The following is a 17,136-nucleotide window of genomic DNA, read 5'->3' on the forward strand; positions in this document are numbered from 1 at the left end:
TCACAGGACTGAAGTAAGACTATTATTATGTGTTGAATAAGTCTAATTTTTATACAACCATTGCCTCTAATAATTATCTTGGTCACACATCTCCATTTCACAATCAGATGGCCCACCCACCATGTGACAAGTTCTATGATTTTTGGCAAGATACTTTTTATTACCTATAAAATATGGATTGCTTAGGGTACCTAAAATGTTCCCTAAGCTTCTTTGTGACTTCAGATTATTCATTTTAGTCTTTTATTCCCACAGATCCACAAACCCACTGATTCATTTCAATCACCATCCAGCTTTCTACTTTGATTCTTTACCATTGATGAACTGTTTTCCTTCACGTCACCTTGCATGCCTTTCTTCGGAATCTCATTCCAAGAGCTTATTTTCTGTGACCTGTGATATATGATTAATTTTTACAGATTTATACTGGAGACTTTGGTCTTGGCCTATGCTTCAACTCACTGGCACTGGTATCCTCATGTATTATATATATACAGCCAAAGGTTAATATTTTATTAGAACTCAGGTATTTATTTCCTCTGTAACTGTAAATTAATCTTGCATACCTTCTTAGCCTTTGAGAGTAATTATTACATTTATGTTAATGACAGTTAAGTTCCATTCAAAAGGGATTTTTTTAGGTTACTAAAACGTTTACAAGAATGCCCCAACCAAAAATGCTTCACATATCTTACTAAATGGCAGTGAGGGAACATCTCTCTTAGCAAATATAAATTTGAATAGGTGAGTGATATTCTAGCTATGGAAGGTGTCTGTTAAAAACACCACCCAGATCAAGAAAAACTAACCTAATGGTCTTCCTTGGTGCTTGGTACAATGTCTTTATGAGTAATATATTGGGTTTTGAAGTCAGGATCCCTCTATTTCCTTTTATTAAATGCAATATGGAAGTGATTAGGTCCAGGAGACAGACTGCTGCTGATTTCAATCACATCTCCACCACTTTCTCTCCATGACAGCTAGGGTAAGTTACCTGAACTTTCTGTACTACAGTTTCCACATCTGTAAAATGAAAAGAATAATAGTGCCTATAAAAAGGATTTCTGGGGGCACCTGGGTGGTTCAGTGGGTTAAGTATCTGACTCTTGATTTCAGCTCAGGTCATCATCTCACACTTGTGGGACTGAGCCCCATGTCGGGCTCTTTGCTGAGCACGGAGCCTGCTTGGAATTCCCTTTCGTCCTCTCTCTCTGCCCCTCCCCAGCTCTCTCTCTCTCTCTTTCTCTCTCTCTCTTTCTCTCAAAATAAATGAAAACAAACTTTAAAAAAGTAAGGATTTCTTTGTGTTTTTTCATGAGTTAATAAATATAGAAGATTTCCTGGGAGAGAGTAAATTCTCAACAAATGTTTATTAATTTCCCCTTTAACCAAAAGCATAAGTGAAGCTCAGTAAATTTTTGTATTGAATGAATGTGATCACAGAATCATGACAGGAATCAGTCGGATATGAAAAATACATTGGACCCTCATATATTTCTTCATTTTTCAAACTGAGGAGAAGTGCTGAATCTAGCATCAAAAAACAGAAATTGATAATTCTAATGTAATTCCCAATATTTTAGGTTTACTTAGCAGATAATTTTGATCCAATAAAAAGAAAGGAGTAATAGTAATAATTCCTAGAAATAACTCATCCACAACTAGGCAATTTTCTTTCCTAAGGGAGATATTCCATGATCAGATCAAAGAAATAATACAGATATAACTGAAAATTGAATCTAGAAAACAGAAATCAGAGACTTTGATTTTCAAAGCTGAGTGGAACCTTAGCTATAAGTTCATAGAAATGTTTAATTGTAAAGGGCAATAAACTTAAAGTTCATACAAAGTAGTCATACTTCCATACATATAAAGTATATATTTTTATTATAAACAGATTTGGAAAATATATTTCCCCAAGACTAACTTTCACTTGATTTCATAAATATATTTAATGAAGTTTTTTGCTATAGTATATTAAAAATGGTTACTTTTTTTGCAATTTCTCCTATCAGGAGGTGAGACTATTTCTCCAATCTTTGATTGGACTTGCCTCATGACCTGTTTTACCAATAGAGGTGGCAGAAATGACATAGAGTGACTGCTACACTTAGGCCTAGAACTTTCATGCAAGCTCTTGTAGACTTCTGCTGTCACTAGAAAAAGCACAAGATGGTCCACTGGAGAGGCCACATGAAGTGAGAATCAAAGCGTCCTGCTAATCTAGAAAACCTAGCCACATGAGTGACACTTTCCTGGACCTTTCCTCCTTAGTTGAGAGCTAGCTTCAGCCTACTGAGTGAGCCCAGGAAAGCCCCAAAGAAGAAACATTTCCTTGAGTCCAGCCCAAATTGCTGGTCCACAGGATCATGAGCAAATAATGTTTCTGATTTAAGCCCTAAGTTTTAAGATAGTGGGTTACACAGCAATAAGCAGAGACATTAGGATTTGTGAAAAATACCATGCATATTTTGCTCTTCAAATAAGCCCTAAGAATGTAAATATAATGAATCAATGTTTAACTGGAGAGAGGTCTGGAGTATTATAGGATACTTTGCACAAGCTGTCTATAATGGCCTAAATATATTTTGACTAAGAAACCATCATATTTCCACTTCCTCACTACTCCTAACAGATGTAAAATATTTTAATTCATATATATGAATATATGAATATGTGAATTATATACATATATATGAATATATGTATTATATAAACATATATGAATATATGTATTATGTACATGTATAATATATAATATATTATATTAAATTGTTATAATGATTATGTGTGTATATGTGTGTGTGTATATGTATATATATACACACATACATACATACATACGTACGTACATATGACACAAATCAAAGTTTCTATTTAACTGCAGGGAAAATGTAATAAATAAACAATTCACTTACCTAATACTCCAGTGTTGACCCAGAGAGCCCCTGGACTGTGTGAACTAAAATATTTATTACTTTCAGCTATGGTGAATGGGTTCATATACTTTTGGGAGAAAAGGCACTAGTAGTGTTGATATTTCAGGTATTTGATAAACAACTCCATCTCCTGGAGCTTGAACACAGGACAAATTACAAAGACAGTGGAGATAGTGGTTTCTGCAAAATTCATGCTTTGGAAAATAAAATGAAGAGGTGATGGTTATTAACCATCAAATTAAGGCAAAGTGTGAAAGCCAGAGAGGCCTCCTTTGCAGCATATAAAGAGATTCTCATCTCTAGCAGAAGGCAAAAAAAAAAAAGTGTATATTTTTAAAATAAGACATTTCCAGTTCTACTTAAATTCCCAACCTAGTCTGATCTCTTACCAATGTCAGGGCCCTAGTTGAAAGAGAATAGAATCCCAAGTCATCTGAGAAATGGTTAATTGTATTTGGCAATCTTGAATTCCAAGATTCCCCCGAACACTTTGAGTCTACAGTGGCCTGCTCCTCGCTGTTAAGGAATAACACTTTTCCATTGTTTGAAGTTGATATATTATGATCTTTTCTACAGGGCTTCATGTGTCCCTCTCAGAACCATAGTTCTGGGCCATAGATCAATAATTAGGGTTAAATCACATTGTCAACAGCCAGGTATAAGCTGGGCCTATTAAGGGAGAAAAGATATTACTCTAATTCAAAAGAACTGGAGGACCTAGAAAATATCTCCTAGTAGTAACTAGGAGATTATATTGGAAACTGTATGCTGAGGGACAAGATTAAGGAAAGTAAAATGTAAAACTGCAGAAGGAAGAATAGTTTTATTTCGTAGCACTCTCTCAGAACACAGAATACCTGTGTTCAAACTCCAGGACATGGTGGTAACAGACTACTAGGATGCCCACAGAACCTTGGGAAAAGCAATGGCCTACACAAAGTAAAACTGACAGGCTGAAAGTGCCATGGTAAATAGTGGAAGAAGGAATCAAAAGGCTTAGAGCAGTGGATATACTAAGATAGAGGTACTATATAAGTCTGGAAAATCTACCAGTGATTATTTACTTAAGTTATAAGAAATGCTCAATGTGGCTCTGACACTTAGTTCTTTTGGTAATCTCTGACAATTAGTTCTTTTGGTAATTACAAAACTGAGTTTTAGGTTAATTATAATCAAATCTGAAAATAATAGAGACCACTTGATGGTGCTTCGGTCATCAGAAGTCAACCAATAAGGATGATCACAATGAGCAGTAAGGTCAGAGTGGCAGCTAGGCAGGCCTAAAGACATGGATATGGTTATACAGCAGGCAGAGCTAGGGACAAAATAGATAAGCCACCAAAAAGGGCATTGCTCAGTCTATACTACCAGATTACTTCAAAGATAGATATCTAAAGGGTGAGGACAATTGCTTCCCTAGAATCACAATCACTTGCCAAGTTTTTGGACCTGAGTATTTTCATACCTCAAATTCATTGACTGATATAAGAGTGGGTCCCCCAGAGAAAAAATCCTGTAACATCACAGTGCATGTACTTGCTAATAACTCCCTCAATTTTTTCCTAAAGGGACAACAGAATCCCTGGAACAACTGATGATTTTCTCAGTCCCCAAAATATATAATTGAAGAGGTATACTTTGTCATTGGCACAAGCCCCAGATTGCATCCTCAGCCTATGGGATAAGGTCATAATAGAAAAGGCCAAATAGAAGCACTTTTCATGAGTTTCCTAAAGCTGCTGTATCAAATTAACACAAAGTTGGTGGCTTAAAACAATAGAAATTTATTGTTCCAATAGTTCTGGAGGCCAGAAGTCTGAAGTCAAAGTGTTGTCAGGGTCCATTCTTTCTGGAAGCTTGGGGAAAAATCCATTCCATGCCACTCTTCTATCATCTGATGGTTGTTGACAACACTTGGTGTTCCTTGGCTGTGGCTTCCCTCCAATCTCTGTCACTATTTTCACATTACCTTTTCTTTTATAGGTATCAAAATCTACCTCCATCTTTCTTCTTATAAATAGTCCTATCATTGGATTTAAAGCCCATCCTAAACCCAAAGGAATTTATTTGATATCCTTGACTTAATTATATTGCAAAGACTCTTTCTCTAAATAAAGTCACTTTCATATATTCTGGATGTTATGATTTGGACATATTTTTGGAAGGACCACTATTGAACCCTCCATATCCTTGAAATAACTTCCTTCCACCATCTCCCTGGCCACAACCAAAAGACGAATAGAATATAATATCACATTTCTGGGGGAGGGGTGGACATTAAATGTCTTAAATTCTTAAATAATTTAAAGGATGTAGAATGATGGCTTCCATTACATTTCCATTAGCTCCGTTGCAGTTTGCCACTGCAAACCAACAGATCCTGAAGACTGATAGTAGACTCCTGGAAATTCTACCAAGTAGCTGCTCCAGTATCATCTCTTGTGCCAGAGGTGCGCTCCCTGACCGATCAGATTAACTCATCTTTGAGGCCATTGCTTTGGTGTCCTCTTCCAACCCTATCTGGAAAGAGGATCAGAAACATTTCTCATTCTTATAATTTTCATTCTGTTGGAGCAGTCAGTCATTGGCATACATTTACAGTTCTGCCTCAGGATTATATAAAATAACTTAGCTCCAGGAGATATGGATTATATGGAAATCCTTCAGAAAATTTCTCTAATCCACTATGTTGATGTCATTATGTAAATCACGCAGAATAAGCGAGAAGTGGCTAGGATTTTGGAGACTTGTGTGAGATACATGAGATCCAGAAAGTGGGGGATAAACCTTGACACGTCCCAAATAGAGAATGTATTTTCACATTTTGCCATTTTCTTCATTGATAAAGGAGAGAATAAAATGAAATAAACATTGCAAAAAGTGTTGTTTAAAATGGAGCTAGGAGGACATTGAGGAACTAGTGTTTATGCACATCTCCTGTCTCTAATTCTCAGAATTGTTGCTGAACTCAGTTAAAAGCCAAGGAATCTGATGCATATTAGATTAGACATAAATGGACTTTCTGCCTAACATTTGCCCTAGTAACCAATCACATATAGATTCATGTAACTGTAGCTATACCAGCACCAATCAGATTTCATTCAAAGCAACTTGTATCTTTCCTCTTTAAAAACCCTAAACTTCTTTCTCTCTCAGAAGCACAGGTTTGATTTTAGTCAACTCTGTCTCCCAGATTGCAATTCCTAAGATCCCAAATAAACACACACATTTTATTTTGCAGTTTTTAGTTTTGTCATTCATTGGTTGCCCTCATTAAAAGGAACGCAGTGACTTGTAGGCCTCCTCAGGAATTAAAGGAAGAATATTCCATCCCCCCTCCCACGACCCCTCCTGTAACCCTTAGTTTATTCTCCATATTTATGAGTCTCTTCTGTTTTGTCCCCTCCCTGTTTTTATGTTAGTTTTGTTTCCCTTCCCTTATGTTCATCTGTTTTGTCTCTTAAAGTCCTCATATGAGTGAAGTCATATGATTTTTGTCTTTCTCTGACTGACTAATTTCACTTAGCATAATACCCTCCAGTTGATCCACGTAGTTGCAAATGGCAAGATTTCATTCTTTTTGATTGCCGAGTAATACTCCATTGTATATATACCACATCTTCTTTATCCTTTCATCCATCGATGGACATTTGGGCTCCTTCCATACTTTACCTATTGTTGATAGTGATATAAACATGGGGGTGCATGTCTCCCTTCAAAACAGCACACCTGTATCCCATGGATAAATGCCTCGTAGTACAATTGCTGGGTCGTGGGGTAGTTATATTTTTAGTTTTTTGAGGAACCTCCATACTGTTTTCCAGAGTGGCTGCACCAGCTTGCATTCCCACCAACAGTGCAAAAGAGATCCTCTTTCTCTGCAAAATTGCCAACATCTGTTGTTGCCTGAGTTGTTAATGTTAGCCATTCTGACACGTGTGAGGTGGTATCTCATTATGATTTTGATTTGTAATTCCCTGATGATGAGTGATGTTGAGCATTTGTTCATGTGTTGCTTGGCCATCTGGATGTCTTCTTTGGAGAAGTGTCTATTCATGTCTTTGGCCCATTTCTTCACTGTATTATTTGGTTTTTGGGTGTTGAGATTGATCAGTTCTTTATAGATTTTGGATACTAACCCTTTATCTGATATGTCATTTGCAAATATCTTCTCCCATTCTGTCAGTTGCCTTTTAGTTTTGCTGATTGTTTCCGTTGCTGTGCAGAAGCTTTTTATTTTGATGAGGTCCCAGTAATTCATTTTTGCTTTTGTTTCCCTTGTCTCTGAAGACGTGTCAAGGAAGAAGTTGCTGTGGCCAAGATCAAAGAGGTTTTTGCCCGCTTTCTCCTCAAGGATTTTGATGGCTTCCTGTCTTACATTGAGGTCTTTCATCCATTTTGAGTTTGTTTTTGTGTATGGTGTAAGAAAGTGGTCCAGGTTCATTCTTCTGCATGTCGCTGTCCAGTTTCCCCAGCACCACTTGCTGCAGAGACTGTCTTTATTCCATTGGATATTCTTTCCTGCTTTGTCAAAGACTAGTTGTCCATACGTTTTTAGGTCCATTTCTGTGTTCTCTATTATGGTCCATTGATCTGAGTGTCTGTTCTTGTGCCAGTACAATACTGTCTTGATGAATACAGCTTTGTAGTATAGCTTGAAGGCTGGGATTGTGATGCCTCCTGACTTTAGTTTTCTTTTTCAAAATTGCTTTGGCTATTTGGGGTCTTTTCTGGTTCCATAAAAATTTTAGGATTGTTTGTTCTAGCTCTGTGAAGAATGCTGGTGTTGTTTTGATAGCGATAGCATTGACTATGCAGATTGCTTTGGGTAGTGTCAACATTTTACCAATATTTTTTCTTCCTATCCAGGAGCATGGAGTCTTTTTCCATTTTTCTGGGGTGTCTTCTTCAGTTCCTTTCATAAGCTTTCTATAATTTTCAGTGTATAGATTTTTCACCTCTTTGGTTAGATTTATTCCTAGGTATTTTACGGTTTTTGGTGCAACTGTAAATGGGATCGATTCCTTGATTTCTCTTTCTGTTGCTTCATTGTTGGTGTATAGGAATGCAACTGATTTCTGTGCATTGATTTTATATCCTGCAACTTTGCTGAATTCATGAATCAATTCTAGCAGTATTTTAGTGAAATCTTTTGGGTTCTCCATATAGAGTATCATGTCATCTGTGAAGAGTGAAAGTTTGACCTCCTCCTGGCCGATTTGGATGCTTTTTATTTCTTTGTGTTGTCTGATTGCAGAGGCTAAGACTTCCAATACCATGTTGAATAACAGTGGCAAGAGTGGACATCCCTGTCTTGTTCCTGACCTTAGGGGGAAAGCTCTCAGTTTTTCCCCACTGAGGATGATATTAGTGTTGGGTCGTTCATATGTGGCTTTTATGATCTCGAGGTATGCTCCTTCTATCCCTACTTTCTTGAGGGTTTTTATCAAGAAAGGATGCTGTATTTTGTCAAATGCTTTCTCTGCATCTATTGAGAGGATCATATGGTTCTTGTCCTTTCTTTTATTGATGTGATGAATCATGTTAATTGTTTGCAGTGGAATTGTTGCAGTTTTCCTTCCAGTTATATTTTTTGGAACAGCTTCAAGAGAATAGGTGTTAACTCTTCCTTAAATGTTTGGTAGAATTCCCCTGGAAAGTCATCTGGCCCTGGACTCTTGCTTTTTGGCAGATTTTTGATTACTAATTTGATTTCCTTACTGGTTATGGGTCTGTTCAAATTTTCTATTTCTTCCTGTTTCAGTTTTGGTAGTGTATCTGTTTCTAGGAATTTTTTCATTTCTTCCATATTTCCCATTGTATTGACATATAATTGCTCATAATATTCTCTTATTATTGTTTGTATTTCTGCTGTGTTGGTTGTGATCTCTCCTCTTTCATTCTTGATTTTATTAATTTGGGTCTTTTCCTTTTTCTTTTTGATCAAACTGGTTAGTGGTTTATCAATTTCGTTAATTCTTTCAAAGAACCAGCTTCTCGTTTCATTGATGGGTTCTGCTATTTTTTTTTTTTTTGGTTTTGATAGCATTAATTGCTGCTGTAATCTTTATTATTTCATGTGTTCTGCTGGTTTTGGGTTTTATTTGTTGTTCTTTTTCCAGCTCCTTAAGGCGTAAGGTTAGGTGTGTATCTGAGATCTTTCTTCTTTTTTTAGGAAGGCCTGGATTGCTATATGCTTTCTTCTTATGACTGCCTTTGCTATGTCCCAGAGGTTTTGGGTTGTGGTGCTATAATTTTCATTGGCTTCCATATACTTTTTAATTTCCTCTTTAACTTCTTGGTTGGCCCATGCATTCTTTAGAAGGTGTTCTTTAGTCTCCAAGTATTTGTTACCTTTCCAAATTTTCTTGTTGTTGATTTCGAATTTCATAGCATTGTGGTCTGAAAATATGCACGGTATGATCTCGACCTTTTTGTACTTGCTGAGGGCTGATTTGTGTCCCAGTATATGGTCTATTCTGGAGAACATTCCATGTGCACTGGAGAATGTATATTATGCTGCTTTAGGATGAAATGTTCTGAATATATCTGTTAAGTCCATCTGGTCCAGTGTGTCATTCAAAGTCATTGTTTCCTTGTTGATTTTTTGATTAGACGATCTGTCCATCGTGTGAGTGGGGTGTTGAAGTCTCCTACTATTATGGTATTACTACCGATGAGTTTCTTTATGTTTGTGATTAATTGATTTATATATATGGGTGCTGCCACATTTGGCGCATAAATGTTCACAATTGTTAGGTCTTCTTGGTCTATAGAGCCCTTGATTATGATATAATGCCCTTCTGCATCTCTTGGTACAGTCTTTATTTTAAAGTCTAGATTGATATAAGTATGGCTACTCCAGCTTTCTTTTGTTGACCATTAGCATGATAGATGGTTCTCCATCCCCTTATTTTCAATGTGAAGGTGTCTTTAGGTCTAAAGTGGGTCTCTTGTAAACAGAATATAGATGGGTCTTGTTTTCTTATCCATTCTGTTACCCTATGTCTTTTGATTGGAGCATTGAGTCCATTGACATTTAGAGTAAGTACTGAAAGATATGAATTTATTGCCATTATGATACTTGTAGAGTTGGAGTTTCTGGTGGTGTTCTCTGGTCCTTTCTAATCTTTGTTGCTTTTGGTATTTATTTATTTATTTATTTATATTTTCATCTTTTCTCCCTTCAGAGAGCTCCCTTAAAATTTCTTACAAGGCTGGTTTAATGGTCACAAACGCCTTTAATTTTTGTTTGTCTGGGAAACTATTTATCTCTCCTTCAATTTGAATGACAGCCTTGCTGGATAAAGAATTCTTGGCTGCATATTATTCTGATTCAGTACATTGAATATATCCTGCCACTTCTTTCTGTCCTGCCAAGTGTCTGTGGATAGGTCTGCTGCAAACCTGATCTGTCTTCCCTTATAGGTTAGGGACTTTTTTTCCCTTGCTGCTTTCATGATTCTCTCCTTGCCTATTTTGTGAATTTGACTATGATATACCTTGTTGATGGCTGGTTTTTGTTGAATCTAATGGGGGTCCTCTGTGCTTCCTAGATTTTGATGTCTGTGTCTTTCCCCAGGTTAGGAAAGTTTTCCACTATGATTTGCTCACATAACCCTTCTAACCCTATTTCTCTCTCTTCCTCTTCTGGGACCCCTATGATTCTGATGTTGCTCCTTTTTAATGAGTCACTGATTTCTCTAATTCTTAAATTGTGCTCTTTTGCCTTAATCTCCCTCTTTTTTTCTGCTTCATTATTCTCTATAAGTTTGTCCTCTATGTCGCTGATTCTCTGTTCTGCCTCATCCATCCTTGGCACCACTGCACCAATTCGTGATTGCAGCTCAGTTATAGCATTTTTAATTTCATCCTGAGTAGCTTTTACTTCTTTTATCTCTGCAGAAAAGGATTCTAATCCATTTTCGACTCCAGCTAGTATTCTTATTATCATGTTTCTAAATTCTAGTTCAGACATCTTGCTTGTATCAGTATTGGTGAAGTGACTGGCTGTCGCTTCTTCGTGCTCTTTATTTTGGGGTGAATTCCTTCGTTTTGTCATTTTGAAGGGAGAAAAGGAATTAATGAGGTAGAAAAAATTAAAATTCAAAAAATTAAAATTCAAAAAATATTAATTCAAAAATTCGAAACACACACACACACAAAAAAAATTGAACAGATGATGCTAGATCCTAGGTGTGTTTTGTTCTGTGTGTGGAAAGTGGCTTGATAGAGTAGAGAAAAAAGAGGAAAAGAATTGTTTGAAAATTTGAAAAAATGAATACACTGAAGTAGACTAAGATGAGATGATGGAAGTAAAACAGAATTTGAATAAATTTTCACAAAAGTAAAAAATATAGTAGAAACAAATTTTTAAAAATATTTTTAATAAAAATTGATAATAAAAATGAATTTTTTCTTTTTCTGTATTCAAGAAAAAGAAAAATGAAAAAGAGAAAAAAAACAAAGAAAGAAAATTGAATAGATGGACCAGCTAACAGACTGAAACATGACTGAAATTCCTTTGTTTTCCCCTAGAAGTCCAACTATGAGGCACTTTATAGTTCATAAACTAAGCAGGCATGAGACCTGTGTTCTTGAAGACCGAGGTTGGCCCACTTGGGCAGGGCTTAGTGTAACGGCTCTGTTCTCCACTAGATGGCGCTGCTAGCCTACTGAGGTGAATTGTTGTGGCCCTTGTAGGTGCGTATGTGCATGCGCAGGAGTGGTGAAAATGGCATCACCCACCTACCCAGTCTCTAGTATCGGAACTCTGTTCTCCCTGGTCAGCAATCGAGCACCAGTCCATCTTAGGCTTCAATCCACCCCCCATTTCCACACTGTCCATGACCAAGCTCCAGGAAGCACATCCCTCCTGAGTTTTGTCTCAGATGCAGCTGCCTTCTCCAGCCCCCCACTTCTGAGGAACTGCAGCTTTGACCCACTCTGGACCCCCCTGTGGAGGGTCTCACCGAGCAATGGCCAGGTGCCGGCCGTACCCAGGAATGCTTGTGGGACTGTGCTGCTACCGATGCCCAGAGACTGTGGCCAGGTGCCAGCCCACCCCAGAAAAAGTTTGCAAGACAGTGTAGCAGCAGTGCCTCAGGGATTATGGAAAATCACAACACACATCTGGCACCAGGCTTCACCCACAATGAACTTGTTCCAGTAGCAGCAAATGTGGCCATTCTCTGGGGTCTGCTGGGCCCAGGTGGTCTCACAGCCTCTACCAAATGTCCTTCCAGCAGTGGAACCACTTCTCACCATGTGGCCAGAGAACCTCCTAGACCTCACTCTGCTCTTGGGTATTCGCCCTTCCCACCAGAGCACCACCAGGTATTGAGCTGCAGAGTTTCAGACTCTGTGCTCCCCCTGTTTACAGTCTTAATGGAATTTAAACCCTCTCCTTTCTCCTTTCTCCTTTCTCCCTTTTTAGTTTAGTCCCTGCGGCTGTTTCCAATTTTTCACTTTCTCTCCAAGCTGCTTTTGGGGAGGGGTGTTTTTCCCATAATCTCCCCACCATCTCCATCCTCTCTCTGCACTCAAAAGCACCTCCTTGCCCGCCGTGGCTTCTCTCTCCCCAAGTTCACCTCTCCATGTTGCATACCTGCTAAATTCTGTGGTTCAGGTTGTGCAGATTGTTGTGTTAATCCTCCAGTTTTCTAGGTGTGCTAGTGTTGGTCTGGCTGTATTTCATGGATGTGAGACATACAAAAAACTTCCATGCTCTTCTGCCATCTTGGCTCCTCCTCCTGAAAAGATCAGTTATGACAAAGTCATTACCTAATCTACAGAAGTTAACTTCATTAAGAAAACCAGTAGGTTGGAATTCAGTTTCAGTATTGCACAGCGGGGCTTCCTTATGCCTCATGCTAATGTGTATGTGTAAGATTTCTCTCCTCTGATCCCTCCCCCACTCTCCTATTTTTTTAAAAAAAGATATTAATGTATTAAAGAACACTAATGCCTTACTTTTTTTTCTTTTTTGTACTTTACTATTATATGTTCCAAGTTTAATAAATATTCATTGTTTCCTTTCTGGGTATTATTATAATTAGTTTCATCAGTGATTATTGCTGAGAGTAATTTTGTTGTATAGAAGAATGCTATAAAAATATCTCCGTATATCAAAAGTGCAAAGTATGCCTCATTTCTGTCCAACTGTTTAAACATGTCTCTTGTCAGGCAGAAGAACTGCTCTTAACTTGGTTTCTTTCTTCTCTTTGTGGTTCACTTTTTAAGTTGTGTTCGAAAGGCTTGATTACTAATATTTAAAGGCAAGATTTGGAGATCTTTTTGCTATTTCAAATGTTTTCTTATGCATGGACTTAAAAATTGTTGCATACAATATTTGGTTCTTTATGCCATCTGCAATTTATTTTTCTATGAGATGTGTGGAAAAAAATCAATAAAAAGATTATATAAGTTTCTGTTTTGATATTCTCAATATCCCAGGTATTAGAGTTGGAAATATCTGACTGACTTGACAAGGTAAGACCAAAATATGGGCGATCATATTGCAGGAGGAGGGAAATCTAACATAATCCAGAGGGTTGGGCCAAATCTTGCTGGGCCTCACCTAGCATTCCTACCCTCCTTTTATTTTGTGTTTTACCATCCACTTATAAAGCATTGTTCGATAGATTGAGAAGAGTAATTGAAACATATCCAAGGCTTTGTGTGGAAATTATCTTTAGTCCTTTTAACCAAAGATCTTTTTTACTGGTTGCCCAGATTTAGGTAGGAATCCAGTAAGAACCATTCAGATTCCTGTAACAAAGGAAATTTACAGGAAGGAATATTTTGTATTTCGTGAGGGTTGTGAACTGTAAACACAAAGGACTTGCCTAAACACTGTGCTTAAGGGACTTGTCCAAATTTTAACTTCTCTTCCATCTGTATGTAGGTCATGGCTTGTGTCCTTCAAACTGGCCCCAGCTCCCTTATTTAAATCTTTGCTCTGGGGCGCCTGGATGGCTCAGTCGGTTAAGTGTCCGACTTCGGCTCAGGTCATGATCTCACGGCTTGTGAGTTCGAGCCCCACGTCGGGCTCTGTGCTGACAGCTCAGAGCCTGGAGCCTTTCAGATTCTATGTCTTTCTCTCTATCTCTGTCCCTCCCCCACTCACATTCTGTCTCTCTCTGTCTCTCAAAAATAAATAAACATTAAAAAAGAGTCTTTGCTCAAGAAATTATGATCCTACCAAACAACAAAACATACATTGTCAAACCCAACTTGCCAAACCATTTTCAGTAATTTTCCACTTACTCCTTTCTGTAATCTTCCATTTCCATGTAGTCACCTCGTCTCTTTTTTGTTCCCCTTTTTACTTTTCCATAGTCCCTTTTTGTTCCCTGTCTGCTCTCCCTTTAAAAACATCAGTCACCTGGGGCGCCTGGGTGGTGCAGTCGGTTAAGCGTCCAACTTCAGCCAGGTCACAATCTTGCGGTCTGTGAGTTCGAGCCCCGCATCAGGCTCTGGGCTGATGGCTGGGAGCCTGGAGCCTGTTTCCGATTCTGTGTCTCCCTCTCTCTCTGCTCCTCCCCCGTTCATGCTCTGTCTCTCTCTGTCCCAACAATAAATAAAAAAAACATTGAAAAAAAATTTTTAAAACATCAGTCACCTTTATCTTAGTTGGAGTTGAACTCATTTCATACTGGAATCTCTCTCCCCTTCTATAAATGGATGAATAAAATCTGTCTTGCCATCTTTAACAACTGTTCAGTTGTGTTTTTCTTTATCAGGGACACATATGTTCTATTTGATTGATTTTATTTATACAGTAGATGTTTCTGAAAATGCTTGGTAAAAACAATCAGGCTTCTCACTCTTAAATCACAGAATAAGGCTGTAGTGAAATCCCTGTTTTTTTCAGTTAGGAAATTATATATGTCAGTATTAAAGTAGAATTATTTGAGGATTTATACAATTAGAATTATAAATTGAGCATAATCCATCTATAGGTACCACATCCTCTTTGATTTGATGAACAGAATTGAAGAATCTCAAGATAAATATTGAAGAAGTGTTTGTCAAAAAATACATAGAGTTATTGCCCCCTTAGGGTGGAATGGGTTAACTAACACTGTTTAGCCAAGAGGAAAATATTTGGGTATGGCACACATCTTACAACATGGATTGTTGTGGAAGAGAATCTGTTACAACTTGATCCACAGTGGTTGAATTAAATAGAATGACTTTGCTTGTGCTCACTAGCTATTTCAAATGTTTACTACGCCTACTGTGTCTCAAAAGCCTACTCCCTGTTTTCTTCTTATTTTCTTTTTTAAACTTTTGACAACAAAACAAGCAACATTTTATGACACAGAAAGTAGCAATTACCACACAGGCCAGTAGGAATCCAATCACATCCAAAGAGTGGTCCTGGAAACAGGTGAGGTTGTAACAAGCTGGCCGTAGGTGCTCGGCTCCTTTGTGCCGCGTGACAAACTCAGTCCAGAGGACTGCTCCATCCAAAGGCTTTAGAAGCTGATCATGATGAAGGGTTGATAACCACATAGCATTCTCTTTGTAGCTGGAGGAAAATCAAATAATTTATAGAAAAACTGGAGAAGTATGTTGATTTTCACGTGGAGGGTAAAAATGAGTGCCACATAACCCTGGAAGAAAAATCTATTATTTTTCTTAGAGATGATTATAGAGATCTTAATGGGCTAGAATTTGCTAATGTCTAAGATTTCAAGCTGTGAAGAAAAAGAGAAGTTGGGCAAGGACAAGTATTTCTAGCTTAGAAAGACAAGAAAAAAAATTGAAATACATGATTTCTTTGTGCAAATTTTGAATTATCCAGTAAGGAATTGTTAATAGATCTGTTGAGCAAGTTTCAAAATATTATTATAATCCAGAGATAGGATATAAGTCCATGATGAGGTTAATGGACATGTCTGGGCAGAGCTGATCAGGAGCTGGTATTGACATGATAGCAGTGAAATTAGTGATTAGAAGTGTGGAAGTGGATTGTATTGGCTTGAAATCCTGACTCTGACACTTGTGTGCTTTTTTTAGTGTTTCTGTTCCTCGGGTTTTCATTTTTGAATGGATAGGAATAGTACCTTTCTTATCTGATTATTTTGAGGAATGACGTATTGATTCTTGGATTTGACCCTATCATTTGGTGACCCAGTTTGTGTTTGCTGTGGTGGTTTTTCTTGTTGGTATTGTCATTTTAGAATCTGGAGAGTGCTCAGCATTCCACTTTCAGGCATTGCCAGTTTCATTGGTTTCTACTGTTGAAATGATTATGAACTAACAGACAAGGAAGAAGGCTAAATAAAGAGGGCTTACAAACTTTAAATCACAAAGTGCTATAACATGGGACTGTAGCAGTACAGTGGAGGTAATATCTGTCCCTGTCCTGTAAAAACCAGTGAGAATGCTGGGTTTTTGAGAGGAGAGAAGTAATCCTGAAACATATTTGTAACACAATAAGCAAAGACTATAGTGAAGAAGTTACTTACTCCTTACAAAGAATTTACTAGTACAATGTGTACCATATCATCAGCTAATTTTCTTTTTTGGGCACAGCTTTACCTTATTAAAAATTTTAAAATGTAGAAAGACATCTATATTAGAAAGATGTGACTTTGCATAAAACCACCAAATGGAAGATACAATCCTTAAAAAAAATGTGCTTCTCATGGTGCTTATTTAAGATGAATAATAGTTGGACTAAATTAAAACTAGATAACATTGTTTTTAAAATGCAAATGTCCATTTAAAATGCAAATGATACTATAACCGATATATATTCAAGCAAAATTTTATTTCTAAAGTCATTATGAAACCAAAAGGAGAAAATGTCTACATAATTATGATATAATTGTGTATACATAATAATAGGAATAATAATAGGAATAATAGGAATAATAATAATAGGAATAATAATAGGAATAGTAACATCCTGAACTAATTTGGAAACCAAATATTTCTGATAAAGAAAATTTGACTTTTAAAAGGAATATTCCAATATATCTCTTCTAAGTCAATTGCTTTTTGATTTTATGGTTCTTCTACCAAATAAGACAAAAACAAGCATAAACAAAATTAATAGAATTTAACTAAATTTATAAGTAGTGTTCACATAATTTTTAATCGAGTAAATTTGAAAGCCCTAGTTATTTATCATTTATCTGTGGTGGGATCAAAATATTACCATAGAAAATTTGGGAAGTATTTA

Source organism: Felis catus, chromosome B1, assembly GCF_018350175.1.
Source record: "Felis catus isolate Fca126 chromosome B1, F.catus_Fca126_mat1.0, whole genome shotgun sequence".
Lineage (NCBI taxonomy): Eukaryota > Metazoa > Chordata > Mammalia > Carnivora > Felidae > Felis > Felis catus.